The sequence below is a fragment of the Sceloporus undulatus genome, chromosome 3 (genome assembly GCF_019175285.1).
Source record: "Sceloporus undulatus isolate JIND9_A2432 ecotype Alabama chromosome 3, SceUnd_v1.1, whole genome shotgun sequence".
Classification (NCBI taxonomy): domain Eukaryota; kingdom Metazoa; phylum Chordata; class Lepidosauria; order Squamata; family Phrynosomatidae; genus Sceloporus; species Sceloporus undulatus.
In genome coordinates this window covers 11319777-11343319 of record NC_056524.1, presented here as the reverse complement: position 1 = coordinate 11343319, position 23543 = coordinate 11319777, and the positions used below count along the sequence as shown (strand labels likewise).

Here is a 23543-nt window from a genome sequence, read left to right as displayed (position 1 = left end):
ATCGCCTTACTATCTTTCTCCTGGCATATGGACTCAAGGTGGTTTACAAAATTTTCAAAACAATACAAGGTAATAACAATATAAAAGCATTAAAACTGTAGATACAAAGTTTACATCACAATGAAAAAACTTAAAAATCCAAATTACACAGCATTTAAAATCCTACCCTTCTTTGAGAAAGAATTAGAGAAAGTGTACACCTCTCTGCATATCCTCCCACCCTGAGACCCTGCCATCAACAGTAGAACAATACACAGATTAACATGAAATTCCTCCCTACCCAGGGTCACACAGTATATATATACTGTATATCCAGCTGTCTTCTATGCCAACATTCTCTGAAGATGCCAGCCACAGATGCTGGCGAAACGTCAGGAATAAACTCTTCTAGAACATGGCCACAAATAATAATAATAATAATAATAATAATAATAATAATATATTTATATCCCGCCTCTTCCGATTAAGGATCGAGGCGGGTAACAACAAAGAAAATACAATATACAACAATAAAAACAACAAAACCTCGACCCAATCCTCCCTCCCAACTATAAAATTAAACAGGAAAAAAAAGTTTAAAAAGTACATAACAATACATCAAAGATAAAAACAAATCACAAGTAAGAAAAATAATAAAAGGGGGATTCAATTGGTTCTGGACATTATCAATTGGAGAAGGCCTGACGGAAGAGAAAGGTTTTTGTCGCCTTTTAAAAAGCCTCGAGTGAGGCTAATTGGTGAATCTCTTCCGGAAGGTCATTCCAAATTTTTGGAGTGGTGACAGAAAAGGACCTCCGGGAGGTCACCACCAGTCTGGTCTTTCTAGATTGTAAGAGGTTTTTCCCGGAGGATCGGAGTGTGCGGGAAGGACTGTATGGGAGGAGGCGTTCATTCAAGTTGACTGGACCCATGCCATGTAGGGCTTTATAGGTGATAACTAACACCTTGTACTGTGCCCCGAAGCAAATAGGCAGCCAATGTAGTGATTTTAAAATAGGTGTAATATGGTCAAACTTGGATTTTCCGGCGACCAGTCTGGCTGCCATGTTTTATATCAATTGGAGCTTCCGGGCATGGCACAAAGGTTGCCCCATGTAGAGCGCATTGCAGAAATCAAGGCGAGAGGTTACTAGAGCATGTACAACCGTTTCTAGGTCCTTGCTGCTCCAGGTAGGGGTGCAACTGGCGTATCAGCCGAAGCTGATAACAGGCACTCCTGGCTGTCACATCAATCTGAGAAGACAGTTGAAGCAATGAATCCAGGAGCACCCCCAAGCTGCAGACACAGTCTTTCAGGGGAAGTGTAACCTCATCTAGAACTGGCGAACTTATCTCCATACCTGGATTGGGGTTACCTATCACGAGTACCTCCGTTTTATTTGGATTCAGCTTAAGTCTATTTTCCCTCATCCAATCCATTACCGACTTCAGGCAGTCATTCAGGATGGAGATGCCCTCTTTGGTCACTGAAACAGCCCAAGACATAGAGAAATAAATTTGGGTGTCATCAGCGTACTGATAACACCCTGTCCCATGTCTTTGGATGATCTCACCCAGCGGCTTCATGTAAATGTTAAACAGCATGGGGGACAGAATGGTGCCCTGAGGGACACCAGATGTCAGCTCTCTCATAGAGGAGCAGCTGTCCCCCAGCATCACCATCTGGAATCTGCCCGAGAGGTGGGAACGTAGCCACTGCAAGGCAGAGCCAGCGATTCCCAACTCTCTCAGGAGTTCCAGAAGGATACCATGGTCTATACATAGCCTGAAAAACCCACAACAAACAATATATTGTTGCTTTGTGGTTTTTAAAAAACATTTTAAGATAGTCACATGTGATGATGTTACTGCACCCAGCATACTAGAGGTTGCAATGGACTAACTCTTTGTGAAGTCAAAGGCTTTCATGCTCGGCATCCATAGTCTTTTGTGGGTTTTTTGGGCTATGTGGCCATGTTCTAGAAGCGTTTATTCCTGACGTGTTATTACTGACAGAATAATACACAGATTAACATGGAAACACTCCTCCCTACCCAGAGTCATATATACCCAACTCTCTTCCATGCCAGCTTTCTCTGAAGTTGGCAGCCACAGATGCTGGGGAAATGTCCCAAATAAACCCTTCTAGAATATGGCCACATAGCCCAAAAAACCCACAAAAGACTAACTCTTTGACTGGAAGGTCACCCTTTCTTTATCATTCTTGGCATCAGACAAACAGAGTAGTGACTAATGACTCTCTCTCACGCACAGTATAGCTGAAACATCAAAATCCCAGGAGGAGCCATTGGGCCAGTCACTGAATCTAAGATGATTGCATTTCATTTCAAGGCAAGAAAATGAATATGGATTCAGGAGGGCTGGAGAGATTGTGATTCATGGCCTGTTAGCTATTTAACATTTTGAAATTGTTTAGAGCCTCTGAGAAGTGTTGTAGTGAAGCCATGTTCCCAACACATTAATATTCTATATGCAGAGAGCTCTTTCTCATAAAATTCTTCCTTAGCCTTCATCACCACCAAAAAGCATACAGTCAGGTGAGCCTCAAGGAGTCTTAGGTTCAACCCCAGGTTAGCAATACTGAATGTTCCAGGAGAGACATGACAAACTGTGGCTCAATATATACCTCCCTGGGCTGCAGTCGTCTGGTTTTCCTGAGGAGGGACACCGCAACAGCCAAACTGCGTGGCGTCTCTCTGCCCTAAAAAGAACCTGTCATGAGTGTGCTATTGGCGCACTTGTGATGTAAGTGTCTATATGCTGGTGCCCACATGTCCTAGGGTTCCGGAGCATGCAGTTGCTGTTTGCTCCAGAACCCTAGAATTGGCTGAAGGACGGTGCTTCCTGCCCATCTGTCCTGGGCCTAAGTCAGGTTTGGGAGGAGGCCTATTTTGTGCCCCAGGGAATTGCCAAAAACAACAAAATAAACAAATAAATAGGGAGAGAGGGAAAGAGGGAGGGAGATAGATTGCAGTTAACTCACTCTTTTTATAAAAGAGACATTTTGGTGTTAATCAGTGTGGCAAAAACTGCCACCTGTTCAAAATCTTAGGTTCTTCTTCTGAAAATTTACTTTTGATCATGATTGTCATCATTATTTTTGGTTGTTAATTGCTGTCAAGTTGACTTTGAATTATGGTGACCCTATGAATGAGAGACCTCCAAGATTTCTAGTCATCCACTGCCCTAGTCAAATATTTATACTCCAACTTTTCTGCAAAAGTTGGACTCCAGGTGACTTCTGGACAAGAAATGTTGGTCTGGGAAGTCTAGAGAGTTTTAGATTCAGAAAAACAGTGTACATATACCCCTGAAGAGCACACAATCCCTGGCCTGCACTATCCCCATTCCTACTTTAGGGTTTTAAACTTCAGAAGCTGACTATTCCTATTTAGATTATTGTAATGAGCTCTAGAGGGCCAGCATGATGTAGTGGTTTGAGTGCTGGGCTACAATTTTGGAGACCAAGATTCAAATCCCTGCCTAGTCATGGAAACCCACAGGGTGGTCTTGGGCAAGTCACACTTTCTCAGCCTCAGATGAAGGCAAAGGCAAACCCTGTCTGAGCAAATCTTTCCAAGAAACCCCCATGATAGAATTGCCTTAGGGTCACCTTAAATCAGAAAATATTGCCAACTTCTTTTTTTCAATGAGTCTCAAAGGTTCCACAAGATCTCTCTACATACTGATTCTACAGACTAGCATGGCTATATCTTTGAATTCAGAAACTTTAGTTGGCCCAAAGAACTGCAGCCATATTAAGTATGTCTGGCCAGTTGTTCTGTGAGGACCTAAGTACCTTGAAGGTACCAGATCCCATCTGATCTTGGAAGCTAAGCAGGGTCAGCACTGATTAGTACTTGGATGAGAGACCAACAAAGAATACCAGGTTCTGCAAGCTATATTTCACAGGAAGAAACTGTCAAAACTACCTTGAGTACTCCTTGCCTAAGACAACCATGGGGTTGCAATAAGTCAGCAGGTGACTTGAAGGCCCATACACACACACAGTTGTTCTGTCAGCCTACCTTTTTAAAGAATACTATCAGTATTAATATTTCCTGTTGAAAACAGTTCATCTGAAGAAGTTGTTTTCTTCATACTGTGCAAGAGACTTCAGTTCCATCAGATGCCTGAGCTAGTGCTAATTGGATTGCCTTGAGCAATCAAGTTGTTCACTGTGTCACATACTTTTAACAAGCCTTACCTCTCTGTCGCTGAACATAGCAATTTGCTTTAAAGTGAAGAAATAAATAACTATGGAGAGCAAAGCACAATGCAGCTGATTACAGGTCAGGATACCCTGGGCATATTTTCATGACAGGGTTTGGTCCGCAGTCATATACAGGCCTCTTAAATCAATTTTTGATGATTTCCTATCTGTCAGGGCTAAAAGCCTACTATGGAAAACAAGATGGAGGAATAATCACCCCCTTTCTCTATTCAATGGAGCATTTTCACAAAAAAGCTTCTGAGAGAAATGATGCTGGAAAAATTGCATGTAGGACTTGGGCATCATCTTCTTTTGCTTTAGGCTATAAAATTGTCAGTTGATCATGCAGATTCATGCCTCTGCAACACATAAAATCTGAATAACACATAGCCCTGTTAGACTGGAAAACCAGTATACAAAGGTATCTTGTAGCACCTCTGAGACTAACTGAAAGAAAGAAGTTGGTAATATCAGCTTTTTTAGACTTGAGCCAACTTCCTCATGCATCTGAGGAAGCAGACTCAAATCTATGAAAGCTCATGCTACCAACTTCTTTCTTTCAGTGTCTCAAAAGGTGCTACAAGATCACTTTACCTGCTAAATCAGAAATTACTTTCCCTCAGGAATCATACTCCAGGGTATCAGAAATATTCAGTGGTATCAACTCTTGACAACATACAATTGAGTAACCAGGGGCCATTTCACACAACACATTTATAGCACCATGAATCCACTTTAACCAGCATGGGAACATCCTATGAAATTGTGATTGTTCGGTCAGGAGCATCCCAAGCCTTGAGATTTCAGGGTCAAAACCTGAAACCTGGATTGTTTTGTTTTAAAACAAGCAAGCACCCAGGAATGTAATACACCTCATCTGTAGAGGCTAACCAGGGAAAAGCCAGGCCAGTCTCAAGGTGATACCTGTGTCCGTAGAAACAGAAGCATAATCCAGACAATGTGAAGTCAACTGAAGCAAACACTCCTAAACCAAGCCAGATACTGCGAAAGGCAGTTGCCAGAGAGATTAGTCCAGGTTGATGGAAAAGGGCAAAGATACATGAAGCCGAGGATATCAAACAAGGTTATCAGGAAGCGTTGGATCTGTTGTCTGCAGATTGGAATGGTTTTGGCTGAGCTAATTTATAGTGGACAGTAAATTAGCCTAGTTGGCCTCAGTAAATTGGCATAGTTTACTTCGGGTGGAGGAGAAGAGCATATCTGACATTTTTATTCCCTGTGTTTTAACTCTTGACATGTGACCGGGTGCAGAGCCTTTATATGTTCCACTAAATCTGCAGGCACTGCCTAGAATGCACCAGGCTCTGCTTTTCTCATAACAGGTCTGCCAGCCTCCTCTGTCTCCACCTGAGGATTGTCATCCTGACACTTCTCTTCTCCTTCTTCATGAAAGGAGGCCTCTTCCAGGTAAGGCAAGAAAGGGATGACCCACTGTGATGTCACAGGGAGTGGCCCCTGATGATGTAATACGTCTGATGTAATAATATATGATGTAATCGGGGACAAGCCTGGAGATGTGGCAATGCTAAACCCTGGGGTTTGTAGTTTAGGGAGGGATATTTAGAGTTCTCAGCCAGTGAGCTCTGGTGACTTACTAGATACATACTCCAGGATTCCATAGGATGTTGTCACGGCTGTTCAAGTGGAATCATAGTGCTAAAATTATGTATTGGGAAAGGGCTGTTTGACTGTCTGTGGGCTGGAAGATTTGTGCCCTTCTGCTCTATGGCACAGTGCTAGATGCCAAGTGTTCTAGTGCTGTCAAGGCTCACAGGGTTGTAGTGACAGATGTTTTTGATTACACGGAATATTTACATCTTCTCATGTCCTGTGCCTCCAACTTTCCTTGACACTTTCAGGTTAGCTGCAATCTTCAAAGAATCAGGATGAAAAGAATACATTTCCCAGCAGTCACCTACTATTATGAATTATCCCTGTTGCAATGAAAAGAATTTTTCACAGCTTGATCTTGAACGAGCATTTAAGACCCATTAGACTCACAAAAGGCCTACTCCAGGGTATAGAATAAAAATGACAGAAATATTTTTTGTGTTGTGAATCAATATGGCTGCCGGTGGGGAGATGCTCTGTTGGGGTGTTGCTTTGAGGACTGTTACAACAAATGTCTGCTCTTCAAAATTCAGCCCTTTGAGGCCAGGTGAATGAGCAAGTAAAAATGGCAGACACTCCTCAATGCCATCAAGTGCTAACTTGCTTGCTTGGAGGAAGGCAAACACTCACCAAGGACATATTGTTAAAGGGCCCACACCCAAGGTATTTGCCCAGGATTTGGATATCTAGGATATTTATTAAGAGGTGTCCAACAGTGGAATACCTGTACATTGTTTCAGAGTGTGGTGGAGTCTCCTTCTTTGGAGGATTTTAAACAGAGGCTGGATGGCCATCTGTCAGGGGCGAGTTCCTGCATGGCAGGGGTTTGGACTGGATGCTCTTTGGGGTCTCTTCCAACTTCATGATTCTATGATCATTTCCCATTTTCCTCTGAAATGGACTTGGACAAGGGAATGCAGACACATGCACCTGATCTTAATTGTCTCTTGGGTATAGTCTCCCTCAACTTTGGAGAAGAATAGTTTTCTAAAATTATCTTCAGCAGAAATAATTAATTACTGAAATTTCAATGAAGCTTCTAGGCGGCTTGAATCCCAGACCTTACTGAGTTGTTATCATGGTGTTTTCTTTGTTAGCTTTACTGGTGAGCTAGTCATGGTGATTACCCACCCTTCAACATTTCACAGACCTTGGTAGCAGAACAACTTGTGTCGTTAAAGAGATATCCTTGCCCAAAACACACATGCACCTAGAGAAAGGGAAAATATGCAGAAGAGCTCAATACTAATGCTACTTAAAGTGGTGATCCATGCACCAGTATCCCTTTCTGAGATATCAGATGCTGGCTACAGGAGAACTTCCAGGAAAGAAACAGTTGTAGCACACTGGGGCACTACACTGCTGATGCTTTCCTATGTGTGCATGTGTATCTACACACACACACACTTTTTAATTTGATTTATAATTGGATTAGGTTTAACACCTCTGAGGACTGCTTCATTTAGTCTTAAATTTCAGTGCGGCTGAACGTAGCAATATGGCTTGCAGTTTGCCTAATTATGCTGTTGCTAAGGGAGGACTTTTGGAACCCTTTTAGAATCTTGTAGAACAGTGTGCCTGTTTTCTTACCATGAGTACAAATCCAGGCTGGTTTATTTTTCCTGTTGTGGACCTGCATCCTATCTTTCTGGCATTTCTCCCCTCAATCAGTGTCTTGAAGCGGTAATGGGCTGGATGAGGAAAAACAAACTCAGGCTGAATCCAGACAAAACGGAGGTACTTACAGTAGGGGCCCCCAAACCAGATATAGGGTTGCAACCTCCAGTCCTAGACGGGGTCATGCTCTCCACAAAGGACTGTGTTCACAGTCTGGGGGTGCTCTTAGATTCGTCACTTCACATGAGAAATCAGGTGAATGTGACAATCAGGAGCGCCTGTTATCAGCTTCGGCTGATACGCCAGCTGCGCCCTTTCCTGGAAGTAAAGGACCTAGAAACTGTTGTACATTCACTGGTAACTTCACGACTTGATTTCTGTATTGCGCTCTACATGGGGCTACCCTTGTGCCTAGTCTGGAAACTTCAACTAGTGCAAAATATGGCAGCTGGAAAAACTCAGAGTGACTGAATAACTCCTGTCCTAAAATCTCTTCACTGGCTGCCTATTAGTTTCTGGGCACTGTACAAGGTGTTGGTTATAACTGCCAGCTTAGACAGCTTTAAAAAAGCTGTCAAGACAGATCTCTTCCAGCAGGCCTTTCCTGAATAAAAATGCCTGGCCACAGAATGACTGTCCCTCACATCATGTATCAGCCCACCGCTCTGTCCTCGCTGTATTTTTTATTGTATTTTTAATAGATGTTTTAATTTGTAATTTGTTTAATCCTGTTTTAAGGGGGGGGGGGAATTTGGGACATAAATTTGTAAATGTGGATTTTATGTGTTGTAAGCCACTTTGATTGTCTTGTCACAGAAAAGCGGGATATAAATAAAAGTTTATTTATTTATTTATTATACTCGATAAAAGATCAGGTGGATAGGCCCATCGGAAGAGATCCATCTTAAGTGCCTTCATAAAGGCTTCTAAGGTGGTGATGAGACGGATCTCTTCCGGTAAGTTGTTCCAGAGTGTGGGGGTCACGGCTGTGAACGCTTTACTGGAAGTTGTAATTAGTCTGGTCTTTGTATATTCCAATAAATTCTTCCTGGATGTTCTGAGGGTGCAGGGCGGATTGTGTAGGGAGACGTGTTCCCTCAAGTAACTCGGGCCCAAGCCATGTAGGGCTTTAAAGGTGATAACCAACACTTTGTATTGGGCCCAGAAGCTGATCGGCAGCTAGTGAAATGATTTTAATATTGGAGTAATATGGTCAGATCTAGACGTAACTATGACCAATCTGGCTGCAGCATTTTGGATCAATTGAAGCTTCCAAACTTGGTACAAAGGTAGCCCCATGTAGAGTGCATTGCAGAAGTCTAGACGAGAGGTTACCAGTGCATGTACCACTGATTAAAGGTCCCTCTTGGTCAGGTAGGGATGCAGATGGCATATCAACCGAAGTTGGTACCATGCACTCCTGGCCACCGTCTCCACCTGAGATGACAGCTGAAGAGACAAGTCCAGGAGCACTCCCAAACTGCAAACTTTGTCCTTTAGGGGAAGTGTGACCCCATCCAGGACTGGTTGACAAATTTCCATCCCTGGACCAGGGGTACCTATCGCAAACACCTCTATTTTCTCTGGATTCACTTTGAGTTTGCTTTCCCTCATCCAGCCCGTTACCGACTCAAGACAGGCATTTAGAGGAGAGATGCCATCCTTAGTCAATGCAGCAGTTGGAGACACAGAGAAATAAATTTGGGTGTCATCAGTGTACTTATAACACCTCGCCCCATGTCTCCGGATGATATCACCCAGCGGCTTCATGTAAATGTTAAACAGCATGGGAGAAAGAATGGCGCCCTGGGGGACACCAGTTGTCAGCTCTCTTTTACGTGAGCAGCTGTCTCTCAACATCACCATCTGGAATCTGTCTGAGAGGTAGGAACGGAGCCACTGAAGTGCAGTGCCCCCGATACCCAACTCCATCAGGTGTTCCAGAAGGATACCGTGGTCAATGGTATCGCTTCAGATGAGGAACCAGGTGAATGCGATGGTCAAGAGCGCCTGTTATCAGCTTCGGCTGATACGCCAACTGCACCCTTTCCTGGAACAGGGTGACCTCGAAACTGTAGCACATGTGCTGGTAACCTCAAGACTTGATTTTTGCAATGCGCTCTACACGGGCCTAGTCTGGAAACTCCAGTTGATACAGAATATGGCAGCCAGGTTGGTCACAGGAACAGCAAGGAGTGACCATATAACACCAATATTGAAGTCACTCTACTGGCTGCCTATCAGTTCCCAGGCACAGTACAAGGTGTTGGTTATCACCTTTAAAGCCCTACATGGCTTGGGCCCAACCTATCTAAGGGATCGCCTTCTTCCATATAATCCACGCTGTACACTCAGGTCCTCTGGGAGGAATTTATGACAGCCCTTAAAGACCAGGTTGACAGCGACCTCCCAGAGGACATTCTCTGCAGCCGCTCCTAACTTATGGAATGGCCTGCCAGACGAGATCTGTCAAATCACCAATCTAGAGAGGTTTAAAAAGGCCATTAAGACAGATCTCTTCCGTCAAGCCTTCCCGGAATAAAATGCTCGGCCACAAATAAGACTTCCCATTCAGTAAACTCTGCCCATGATGATTTTTATTTAGCTTAGTCGGTTTTAATGTGTAGTTTTTAATCTTACATTGTTTAATCTTGTTTTAAGGGGGAGTATTATGTATATATGGATGTATTTTAACCTGTTGTACGCCGCTTTGATTGCCTGGCAAAAATCAGGATAGAAATAAAAATATTATTGTTGTTGTTGTTGTTGTTATTATTATTTATCAAAGGCTGCTGAGATGTCCAAAAGCACAAGCAGGATCACACTTCCCCTATTCATGCCCAGACGGAGATCATCGACCAAGGCGACCATTACAGTCTCAACTCCGTATTCCGCCCTGAAGCCGGTTTGAAATGGGTCTAGATAATCGGCTTCATCCAAGATAGCCTGGAGTTGGAGGGCAACCACCCTCTTGATCAACTTGCCCAAGAATGGTAGTAGGGAGACTGGTCTATAGTTGTTTCTTATGAGGGGGTCTAGGGAGGGTTTTTTCAAAAGTGGTTTACTCACCGCTTGTTTAAGCTCAGATGGGAATATCCCCTCCCTGAGGGATGTGTTGATTTTAGATTGGAGCAGTGCTGTTACTGCATCCCCTCCCTGGGCGGTCAACCAGGATGGGCAAGGATCGAGAGGGCACGTTGTCCTCCTTACACATCCAAGAAGCTTGTTCACTTCATCAGTATTTACAAACTCAAAGTGATCCAGTCTAACATAGTCCACGGAGGCACTGGATGCCTCTCTTATAGTTTCTGTTGTAATACCGGCATCAAGATCTGCCCTTATCGGAGAGATTTTATCAGCAAAAAAGTCATTGAATAGGTTGCAGCAGGCTTTAGTTGGTTCCAAAAGTGGGTTCAGGGTGGGAGGGTGCTGAGTTAGCTCTTTAACCACCCTGAACAGCTCTGCTGGACGGGACTCTGCTGATGCAATAGGAGAGCATGCTGGTGATGACCTATAAAGTGTGCTATGTGGCCCAGGTTCAAGTTATTAGAATGATTGTATTCTTCTATGCAAACCTCCCTGTGTTTTGACATCTAGAGAGGACCATCACTCTGTCCCACCATCCTCACAGGTAGATCTGGTTGGAGTATGGGAGAGGGCCGTGGTTGCTCTCAGGCTCCCAAACGTTCTTCCCCGAAAGGTTAGTTGGCAGTGTCCTTACTATCTTTCTGCAAGGAAGTAAAAACCTTTAATGACCAATAATGAGACCAGATGCAAGAGGGTGAGTTGAAAGAAGGTCCACTTTATTGACTTATAACTAATTTAACTCAATGGAATTGGGAGATGAGCCAAGTGTTGGGGGGGAGAAGCTTTATGCAGGTGCAACTGAAACCCAAGAGTCAAGCTGTGGCCACCTCCTCATTCTTCCCTTGGGAAAAATACCTGACCCCAGAGGCAGTCCAAAGACTATTGATTGCAACCTGGACAGTCATTTACTGAATGGCAAACCAGGGCGCTCCCCCACAAAGCTTTATAGGAGAGAGTAAACCCCAAGTCAGTCCCAAGGACAGACTCCTTTTTTGCCATCCCCTGGAGCTATGCACCATAGAGGCAGTTCCAGAGCCCAGCCCTTCACCATAGGGGTGCTACAGTGTATGACGATCCCTTACGGTATTGCCTTACGCATTCTGGCAGGCCTTTCGGAATTGAATTTTAGGACATGGAAACATTGTATAATGAGCTGGACTTTTATTTATAATTGTTGTTGTTGTGTTTTTTTTAATGATGTATGTTTTTAATTGATTTTATAATTTTTTTGATAGTTTAATTGCTTGTTAACTTTTGTATGTTGTGGATTTTAATGATGTTTCTTTTAACTGTTATAAGTCACCTTGGGTCCCAAACTGGGAAAAACTTGGGATATAATAATAATAATAATAATAATAATAATAAGGAGGAGGAAGAGGATCAATTTCTTCTCTTTGCAGCCTTTGTCACTTATAATAATTTCTCTTAAGGTTTCATCTCAGTATGAAGGGTAAGAACTGGCTTCTAACTGAGCAGAAATCACACAATGTAAAATAGGCTTTTCAAGTGAGTCTATCAACAGCTATGCTGCTCTCAAAATTTTACTGCATTTTCACATGACCCATCTAATGGGCAGGCTGGCGGGGAGATTCTTAGAGTTGTGGTCCATCAAAGTAACTTTTTAAGTGCATTATGGTGGGTTGGAGAATGTGGCCAGAATATACATCAATTTTAGAGGGTGTAGGAACTATGAGTAGAATTCTCTGTCTCCTTTAAGTAGTCACTGAATACAACTGAGGGGTCACGCAAAGGACATTTTTGTCCTTACATCCCATTCCCCATGGTTTTTGCTTTTATAACTGAATGGTTTTGTAGTTGAATAGGCAATCTTTTAAAAACAGATTTCAACTCAGAAGGCCTGAGCATTCCTCACCTGCTATAACTGGCTATAATCCATGATTGGAAACATGAAGTAGGGCTAGAAATCCTCTTGTCTAGGGAGGTAATTCTTCATTAAGGTTATTCTCAAATGAAGCAACAAGTAATGTTAACAATTTTCTTCCTGCCGTGAGAAAGACTTTGAAAACCCCACAGGGGTGGAAGCCTATTTGCAATTCTGGACTCATTCTATGCAAAATTTGCCTGTAGTTGATGTAGAACATATTATGCACAAGAAGTAGCGTTTTCAGTACAGATAATAATGTTTCTATACAGAATTGTTATTTCCTGTGCAGAACAAGCAGTTTTGTGCACAGAAAAGATTATTTTCTATGCAAACCAAGCATGTGCAAATGTGGTTCAGGATAATACCATACCCCAGTTACAGCATTTCCTGTGCAGGAAATAATATTTCTGCATTAAAATATTTCTGCACAGAAAACAACCACATGCGAAGTTTGCACAGAATCAGTCCCAAACTGTGGATATTTTTGTCACAGTTTCTTTTTGGGTTAATTCATTCTAAGGTGTGGATTTTCGTATTCAATTTTGCCTAATAACACACTCTTTTTTGTAAATAATTAACCTTTTAAAGATGTATTTTTGGGCATTATTTTCCTTAACATGCAGATATTTGTGTCCCTTCATCTATGTGTTTTGACATACATTTTAAATTCAAGAACTCTATTGCCAGATTCAGAGGAGAGAGAATTTTACAGGGTAATCAAGTGATCATTCAAGTATTTGTACAAATGTGCAAAATTAGATAAGTCTTTACTGAAATGTGAACCATATCAAATTCTTGTCTATCCCTATGTTGCGCTATCCATTTTTGGGAGGTATCTCAGTCTTATCCCAGATCAACTGAAACAAGTGGAACTTGTTTGTTATGGCAAATGCACATTCATTGAAATGGTGAAGGATATCTGAGTGGTCATTCAAGCTTTCTAAGATGGATGTACAATTTCAGCCACAACTGCACTGGCATCTCAGGGACATAGCCAGGATTTTGGGAAGGGGGGGGGTCCAGACTAAGTGCCACCATTATAATGGGGCTTGGGTGTGGCGGTGCGGCAGCACACACCATTCATTTTATCTAACTGAAGGGATGGTCTGGACCCCAAGAACCCCCCCCCCTTGGCTATGTCCCTGGGCATCTCTCATACCAGCCATGCTCAATTGGACTGGGATGCACTAGTATTGATGGACTCAGCACATATTAAACAAATGCTAACCTCACTCCAAATTTATGGAAAACAAAGCCATTTTTGTCACCTGTTTAACTCGGGCAGATTTCTTCTACTTGCTACTGCCAGTTTGGATAGTGCTGCAGCATCTACCTTCACAGTTTTATTGACATTAAATATCTAGTCTACTCCACTTCAGCAAAAGCATGAGAAGATGCCGCAATATAGAACAGAACATGGAGGTACAGGCACACTACTTTTTACAAAAATGTTTATAGAGCAAACATGGCTAAACAGGGAACATATTCAGGGATAGCCATACTGGCCATAAAGTGAAATAAAATGTAAAAGAATTCAAAATCCGCAAAAGAGTGATGCTTTTATTGGCCAGCCAAAATGCACAAAATATTTCATGTGATCTTTCGAAGCTCCACTGACATCTTCATCAGGTAAAAGATGGTTAAAAATCATGCAGGAAGAAGAAAAAAGTGACATTGTTTGAATCCCTGCCTGGCAATGGAAAACCACTGAGTGATCTTGGGCAAGTCACATTCTCTCAGCCTCAGAGGAAGCAAAGGCAACCCCCCCCGAACAAATCTTGCCAAGAAAACTCAGTGATAAGTTTATCTTAAGGTCACTGTTGGATATAACTTGAAGACATATAGCAACAACAAGATGAGAATAATTTTCATTCTCTCACTCGCTGCAGTAGTAGAAACCTGGAGACAAAATGGACATTTCATTTGGGAGAAAGATTTTTTATTTGGAGAGGCAATGCCCTCATTTTGCCCACCACCTGATATCCAAACACACAGCCATCATCATTTATATATACTTCTGAGACTATCATCAAAACTGTGCAGTGCACCCCTATTTCCCAACAAGATTGTTCAAGTTCTGGGTTTCTGCTATACAATCCTCTGGGAGAGAGCTCTAGCTGGATGTTCCTTTCTGCTCCTCATCCTTTACTGTGTTTTTATTTTCTGACTGGTAATAAACTTTTCTTGCTCAGTCCTCACTAGGCTGTTCTTTGAGGAGTGAGATACTTGTATCACATATGCTTTTAAAACAGAACCTGTGCGTCCCCATAATGCTTGGGGATCCCTTGAGCATACTGATATTCCCCTCTTCATTCTCATTATTCCCCATCTTTGCAATCCACTTCCACCAACATTTACCAATGAAGTGTTACTAGAAGGAGTGATGTTGCTGCAGTTGGAGCAAGTACGTATCTGACACTCACTGGCTGAGTGGTTGTGATGTTACAATACATCCATCAATATTCCAGCTTCTCAGGAAAGAGTAGTGAAAGTTGCTTCCCACTAACAACTAGTAGAATCATCACAGTGCTTTCACAGATTTTGGCTTTGTGCATTTCTGTTTTATATTCTCTCTGAGTCTTGAGAGCAAATGCTTTGCCCCAGGTCAAACACTGATTCATAACTAAAATGATATCTGAATTCAAATTTCCCAGGTTCTACTACTGTCATCTGGACTACGCTGTCCTAGTAATACACCCTTTCTGGATCACCCCAACAATCCTCAGTCTACTGCTTTTATTGTTTATTTCCCTAGCTGCAGCATGCATATTTTTATGCTTCATTTCCCCAGCATCACTTATAATGGTACCCATGGTGATAACACAATGCAAATACTGTACTCTGACAGATGGATGCAGTTGCACAATCTGCAGAAAAGAGAGTAAAATATGAAGACTATTTCTGAAAAAAAGTATCGTTTGATACCAAAAGGAAGACTTCAGATGAATAAGAGTCATTCTTCCAAACATGCAGTTTTTCACTGGAGTATGTCAAAGGCCATTTTACCACACGAACAAGTTTCAATCCAAGAGCCAAATTCAATTTCAGACACATTCATAGGAACCACATTCCAGTGGTGCATAGGTCTAAAGGCAAAAAGATGCAACCTCCAATGCTAGCATAGTTTAGTCATAAGTAATCCTTAAGAGACACAATTCAACTTTTCAAAATTTAGAGGAGGTAAATTTGTACAAAAATTGGGAAATTACCATACAATGGTGGCCATGGGGTAGTAGGTCTGATGGCTGGATATTGTGGGAATTACAGTCCCACAAAAAACTAACCTTACTATGCTCTGAGTCTGTTTCATTTGGGCTGCCTCTGTGCCATCTGTCATGTTCAGAATCATGGTCCAAAGGAATCTCAGGAATAAGTGAATCTCTTTTTATGAAAAGTTCACTCAAATCTACAATTTAAAAAAGTATTTTTTTTTCCAAGCTGTGTCCCTGTCATGTCTTTATTTACTTGCCTTTCACTCTAAACTGCAATGCCTCAAACGTAGGTCTGGATCATTGATAATTCAAGTTGCCCCTTTCCAGAAATACAACATTTAGTCAATTTGTGACACATATTACAAATATTTCTATACCACTGTTTGTGACAAAGCCTCTGCCATGAACTTTGAAAAGCTAGTGGTTAAAACATAAAGTACAGTTGAGTATGTTAAAAATAACAAGGGCAGGTTATAGACCGCCATTTCGGACGTCCTCAGGACATCCCATTTTAAAAAAGGGGCGTCTCTTCTAGATGCCCCTTTCCCTATCACGGACTCAGTCCGTGACAAATGGCAGCAGCCGTTCCACACGGCTGCCGCCATTTTTACATCTTGGACGCATAGCGTCCAGATGGGTCACGGCGGTTATGACGTCACGGGTGCACCATGGGCGCCTCGCGACATCATAACGGCGCCGCAGGAAGAAGCTCCATTTTGGAGCTTCTTTTTTGCTCCGCGAGGGAGTCGCGCGGTTTGTATGCTGCGACTCCCTCGCGGAGCAAAGAGCAGCACCGGCAGACCGCCGCAAAGCGGCAGTTTGTAACACCTCAATATAAAATAATATAACAACTGCCCCAACAATTATTTGTGGGATGCAGCAACCACAACTGTATACAGCACCCTAAATATGGTAGCAACATATATTTCTCTACAGTAATGAAATTTCTAAAGAAAGTTGTAAATATTGGCATAGTCTTGTAAAAGGTGAGTAAATAAACACTCAAAAGCTGTACAGTGAAGAAATCTGCCATGAAGAAAAATAAATTCATTTGAAATGTGAAGTCATCTTCAGATACCATAAACTACCAAAAAGAAATATAAATGGGCCAGAGAGCAAGTCAAACAATCCAAAAGTACTACACTGAAGACATATCATGAGACAAGTCAATAGAAAAAGAGGACACATTACATCTGGATTGATTCAATGAAGCAAGTTATGGCCCTGAGTATGCAGGACCTGAGCAGGAGCATAAATAACAGGTGGTCATAGAGGTGTCTCATTCATAGTGGTGAAGTTGATGGCACATGATAATACGTCCACTACCACCAGCACTCCCAACCATTGACACTAACCAGATTCTATAGATACAGCTATTCTCAGTAAAAAGAGACTGTACCTGCTGGCTATTTAACTAACAAAACTGAATAGCCTGGCAGGGGAAGAAAAATCAGCAACCCTAATTGACAGATTTTTGTGGGGTTTTTGGGCTATGTGGCCATGTTCTAGAAGAATTTATTCCTGACGTTTCACCAGCATCTGTGGCTGGCATCTTCTCTGATTATTGTATCTTCTATGATTACCATATATACTTGACTATAATTTGAACTCATGTATAAGTCAAGGGCAAGTTTGGGGGCCGAAATTATGGATTTTGATATGACTTATGGATAAGTCGAGGGTAAAACTTAGTGGCACATAGCAAAGGATCTAAAGGATGAAGCAAAGCAAAATTATGTCAAAGAACTTATAAAGTTCCAACAGACATAGGTCTTTGTACTTGCTCTTAAGGCTAGATGGATGAGAGAGTAGAGTTGACCAGTGCTTCCAGGACAGATTACACTGGTTCCTTCTTTTAAATAAAACGTAAGGTACAGTACTTACATTGACCCATGGATAAGTTTAAAAAAACAAACAACTTTTGCTTTTCGGATTAGAAGTAGACTTCTGACTCCCCCCCCCTTCCTCTCTCTCTCTCTTGGTATTTTTGGCATACTGCATGCCCACCCAATGAGCCCCAGGGGCAGAAACCTACCCTGGGACATATAACAGTTGTCCTCTTCTGTTGTAGTAGATGGATAGTCATGGAGAAATTGAATACTATGCCTGGATGGATAATAAGGTTCTTTGCAGTGACATCTAGAGCAAGTAGTGTAAATTCCAGATGTCTATCACAGAAGAGAAGCAAATGTACAGTTCTTTCTTTTACATGACTTAATTCAGATTTAAATTTCAGAAGAATGCTATGAAAGAGGGAATTTGTCAGTGAGAAATATTCCCAGGCAACTGACTCTCCCTTTAGCATCACTCCAAAATACAAACAGTAGGTTATGTTCCTCTCTGTTTCTCTCCATAGAAGAATGTCCCTTCCTCAAACTATTAAGTCCAAACTGTTTAGACAAGTCTTGCCCTCTGGATAGGTTCTACTACAACTCCTATTACTCCTACTGGCCCGGCTGGCTGGATGTGATGAGAGCTGCGATCCCAAAAAGCTGGACAGTCCTAGACTGGTAAATGTGTGTGCACTTTAAAGACATAGAAAATTATCACATGGGGAAAATCAAGGGGGTTTAAACTGTGATTATTCCATGAAAATTGCACAATCACGATTAACATTTTAAAGAGCCATTATCCCGGGAAAAAACAGGCAATAAACAGCAACAAATCATTCACAGGATTTGCTCGTGAATGATTTTGTTGCTGTTTATTGTTTGTTTATTTCCAGGATATTGGCACTTTAACTGCGACATTGTGTAAAAATGTTAATTGCGATTGCGTGAATTTCATGGGATAATCACTCTTTAAACCCCTGAGTTTCCCTATGTGAAAAAGTCCATAGAGTTCATATTGCTCTTGAGTACACTTGAAATGCACAGCAATTCCTACAACAACCCTGTAAGACAGGGGAGCATTATTTCTTTCTAAACTGAACACTCCAGGGACAGTGAAGGATGGAGGCTGAGAGAAACTAGCTTGTTGAATGTTTATTGTAATAATACTTAATCTATGTATGGTTTTTCCAATCACTTAAAGACTATCTACAGTATTGAGTCCATGGCAGTGGCAAGATTTGAACTGGGGACTTGCTGGTCTGCAGCTCATCCTTTTAGCAGCTATGTCACTCTAGCACATGGTGATAGCTTTCATAAAAAGAATGACAAAAGAATCAGGCAACCATTAACAAAGAGAAGCAATATCTTTTGGATGGCTGGTAACAAAAGCACTTTAAGAGACCAGATCTGCAAGATGCTAAATCAAGCAGGTTTTGATGAGAAGGGAAAATACATTCAGATAAAAATGTGCATGTGGATGCATACATGGGAAGCAAATATTTCTGCATGCACAATGCTTTAGAAGTCTTTCAAGTCAGAAGACAAATGCACTGCAGTCTTACTGATCTCACAAACTTACCAAAGGAAGGATGTGAATGAATATGAACTATTTTCACACCCCCAAGCAAAGGTCAACACAAAGCAAATCATTAAAGTATTAAATGTGATCCTCATTAAAATACAATGAAGATCATAGAATGCAACAATAGTGGATTCTATTATCCAAAAGCATACTTCGGTTCTCTATTATTTCAGATTTGGCAGGGTGGAGATGTTGGTGGAAGAAATAATTCAACTGGAACAAACACAACCAAGACCCTTGTGGCATCTTAAGGATTAACCAGTTTATTGTGATACAGGATTTGGGTGGCTGCTTCATCCAGTACGTAAAATAAATAAGGAAGACGATAGATTTTCCAGACATATGCAGATAGAAAATGTTCTAAATTGGATAAAAGTTCATATTTGCACCTGCTGTTAGACAAATTTGACAGCTATTCAAAACCAGATACTATCTATTTTACTCACTTTGGGACATCTAATGCCAGTGAAAAGAGACAACTAAATGCAGGTTACAGTCAGTGTTCACAGCAGTATCTCTCTCTGTCTCTCTCTCCGTCTCTCTCTGTCTCTGTCTCTCTCTCTCTGCATTTTCAGACAGTCACAATATTCCTTGGAAACAATGACATGCAAAACCCATTGCACTTAGCTGCTTTTGCGGCATGAGACCAACACATATCCCTTTCCCGAATTCACTGATGCTGACTTTTACCACATAGCTGGGTTAGTGACTTACTGCCCAAACTAGGTATCTATAGAATTACAATATGAAGAAAAACGCTGGAAAAGCCAAATGCTTTCCTTGCTAGCTTCCTTGATGTCTTAGCTCCTTTCTCACAACAGCTATGCAAACAATTGAATGAGCAGGGGTGCGCACCTGGTTGATTCTCAATTCCAGTCCTGCCAATATCAAGAAAGCCAGAAACACATTCTTGCAAAAAATATAAGTCAAGAATCCAATGATGCATTTCCCCCCATCCTTTCTTTCTTTCCCCCTGCAGACTGTACATGCCACAATGAGATGGAGACACCCCCACCCTACAGCTGCATGGCAGATAAGTCCCTGGAGGAGGGAAAAAAAGACATTCAAAATTCACAAGACACATCAGCGGACATCTGAGAAAAGAAATGAAGACCGTCACTCACCTACAAGGCAGGATTTGCTGAAACAAAGGCAGAGAGTCCCACTTGCTGGCAGTACAGCTTTTCAAGATTCTCCCCCTCACCAACCCAGTCAGCTGCAGAGTTCACACTTGCCTTTATAATTAAGCCAAGTGGCTCTGCTCAGTCGCTGAATCAGATCAATTATAAAACGGGTAGCTCCCAGACTCTCATATTTTACATCACAGGGGGGAGGTCATTCAGCCACACATATACACACACACACACTGCCTGTGTACATATATTTGGATATAATTCATCCCAGTAAACATATCAGATCTGGCAGCACAGCTTCTCATTGGTGCTGAGGATGTGCCGGCACCAGCCAATGGAATAATATGACTCCCACCCTCGGCTCAGCGCAACCTCTACGGTTGTCACCCATAGCACCTGGTTGAGGTGGAATCGCAACCGGCAGGAAGGCTGAAAGAGGCATGATGCAATGGTGCTGAGGTGGACCAAATTACACCAAGGCATAAGAATCAAGTCACCACTAAATTTATATGAAACAAAAGGAGGGGTGGTGTTCTGGTTGTGGACCATTTGAGGCACAGATATATTATGTAAAAGAAGCATCTCCCACCTTCCTTGAAAGATGAGGAGGGCAATGCAATATTTGCATGCAATGTGAGTAGGCAGCAAAGAACAGACAACTCTTCGTCTCAGGTTGGTTCAGGTTTTGTTTTGTTTTTTTGGCCCTTTCCCCCGAAAGCAAGGGAATAGTGGAAATGTTCCCCAAGCCAAATATAGCACTCAGGGGGTGTCAGCAATGTAGTGGTAAATTCTGAAGCGCCGTCTGTCATTGTGACAGTCCCTATAGCAACACAACCAAGAAGAGTCCAAAATGCATGCAGCTATGTTGATCTGTCTGTCTGTCTGTCTGTCTGTCTGTCTGTGTTCCTCTCTTTCAATCTGTTTTTTAAAATAAAATTTCTAGTCATTTTCTTCTCTTTGAAGACCAGGTCTTTTGTGAGGCTAATAGGCCTTGCCACAGAAAACCAACCACCTCACAATACTTTGGACTACAAAAGGGCTAGTTCATAACAATGCAAATTGAGTCTCCTTTATCCTAAATGTTTGGGACCAGAAGTGTTTTGGATTTTTTTTTTTTTTTGGATTTTGGGATACTTGTATTTGCATGTACCTACATAATGAGATATATTGGAGAGGGTACCCAAGTCTAAAACAAAATCTCATTACCGTTTCATATACATCTCCACACACACATAGCTGGAGGTAATATTATCAATATTTAAAAAATATTTTGGTGAGCTGAATAAAGTTTGTGTCCACTGAACCATGAGAAAGCAAAGGCGTTTATCTCAGCCACCCTATAAAACAAGTTTTGGCTTTCAGCATTTTTGGATTTTGAATTCGCATAAGAGAGACTCAACCTGTATGTTGTCACTGGCCGCCTCATTCTGGAAAACTGTGTCCAGTTCTGGGCACCCACAATTCAAAAAGGATATTGAGAAGCTGGAGTATGTCCAAAGGAGGTCTGGAAACCATGTTTCTATGAGGAACGACTTAGGGAGCGCAGGGACGTAGCCAAGGGGGAGGGTTCTTGGGATCCGGACCCCCCCTTCCATTAGAAAAATGAATGGTGCGTGCTGCTGCGCCGCCGCACCCAAGCCCCATTAATGGTGGCACTTAGCTGGACCCCCCTCCTAAAATCCTAGCTACGTCCTTGCAGACGTGGGGATGTTTAGCCTGGTGAACAGAGTTTAAGAGGTGATATGATAGCCCTTTAAATATTGAAGGGATGTCATATTGAGGAGGAGCAAGCTTGTTTCTGCTGCCCAGAGAACAGGACCCAGAACAATGGATGCAAGCTACAGGAAAAGAGATCCCACCTCAACATTAGGAGGAACTTCCTGACAGTAAGGGCTGTTCGACAGTGGAACAAACTCCCTCGGAGTGGGGTGGAGTCTCTTTTGGAGGTCTTAAGCAGAGGCCGGATGGCCATCTGTTAGAGAGCTTTGATTTGGATTTCCCGCATGGCAGAATGGGGTTGGACTGGTGGCCCTTGCAGTCTCTTCCAACCTCTACGATTCTCTATGATTCTATGACATCTATTTTCTTCCCACTAATTCAGTGGAAACAGGGGAGTCCAAGGGGGTGGCAGATGCCATAGTCCTGCTAAATATCCTTGGGCTTTGTCCCTGTATGTTTCCACTACACCACTGCACCCTACTCCCATTTATCACCATTGGAACCATATTTGTTGTTGTAATGTTGTTGTTGTTGTGTGCTGTTTCTGACTGATGGCAACCCATAAGGCGAACCTATCATGGGGTTTTTTGGCAAGATGTCCAGAGGAGGTTTGCCTTCCCCTGAAGCTGAGAGCATGTGGATTTCATGGACAAGCACCGAACTGAGCCCTGACATCCAGAGTCATAGTCTGACACCAAACCACCATGCCATGCTGGCTCTTCTGAACTATTACTACTTAAAAAAAAACACATTCCCCTTTTCCCTTCCTTTTCCTGTTTTTTTATTCACTGGCACAGAAGCAAAAGGGAAAAGAGGAAAGGATTTTTCTTATCCTTTCTACCCCCTTTTCTCTTCTGTACACTCCATCATTAGCAAGAATTTGAAATACCACTCATGGCAGATTTTGGGAAAATAGTGCATTTAAGGATGCTAGCTATTAGGCAAATTGCTGTCTGAAACTTCATTGCCTCCCTCATTACTTCTGCTGGACAATAAGGAAAGAGAGAAGAAGAGGGAAAAAAACAAGAGAATGGGGGTAAACCCATACCTGGAGCTTTATAGCAGGAAAGTGCATAAGAAGGCATGTGACTTTTTCTCCCAAACACTTGAGTTTTCAATGCTTTGGTAAAGAAGATAAGAACTTAGAATATTCTCATCCCACTTGGTTGCATGTCCTCTGAAGTCCATAGTTTGAAATCTGTGTCAGTCTGGGACAAGCTCTCGCCATGGGTCAGCGTAAGAGGAGCACTCTTTGGCTTGGCCAAATTGATCACCAACAACGGTCCACTCTGACCTCGCATCGGGAGGCATGGAGACACACTATCCACAATGCTGCAGCCAATTTTGAAAGCTCACACTGAACGAGTCTCAAATAGAAATGACAATGTAGAAAGAACCACAACCCGGAAACATCACCTAAGGAGACTTTCTACTGTGCTTTCTACAACTGGACTTGTTTATCTCAGATTGGCCTTTTTAGTAATCAACGTGCTTGTAGAAAGCGCGGGATGAGTCATTCCTGAATCTTCGTTCGCGAAGAAAAGCCATATATATTGTTCCTAGCAGGCTTACAGGTTAGTGGTTTCCAGAAATTAAATACGAGTTTTTATTATAGTGATTGTAACTTAGAG

General features: G+C 42.2%; 1 protein-coding gene across 3 annotated transcripts in view; it reads right to left on the bottom strand.

Moving 5' to 3' along the window:
- LOC121925291 (disks large homolog 2) overlaps window positions 1-21380 on the bottom strand; it is a 167914-nt gene extending 146534 nt beyond the window's left edge. The window contains exon 1 of one of the 3 annotated variants that reach the window (XM_042457257.1): window positions 20185-21380. The gene's annotated coding sequence lies outside the window, so the exon portion shown is untranslated. The remainder of the gene's footprint in view (window positions 1-20184) is intronic. The other 2 variants (XM_042457258.1, XM_042457260.1) reach the window with 2 other exon arrangements.
- Between the last annotated feature and the right edge of the window lie 2163 nt (window positions 21381-23543).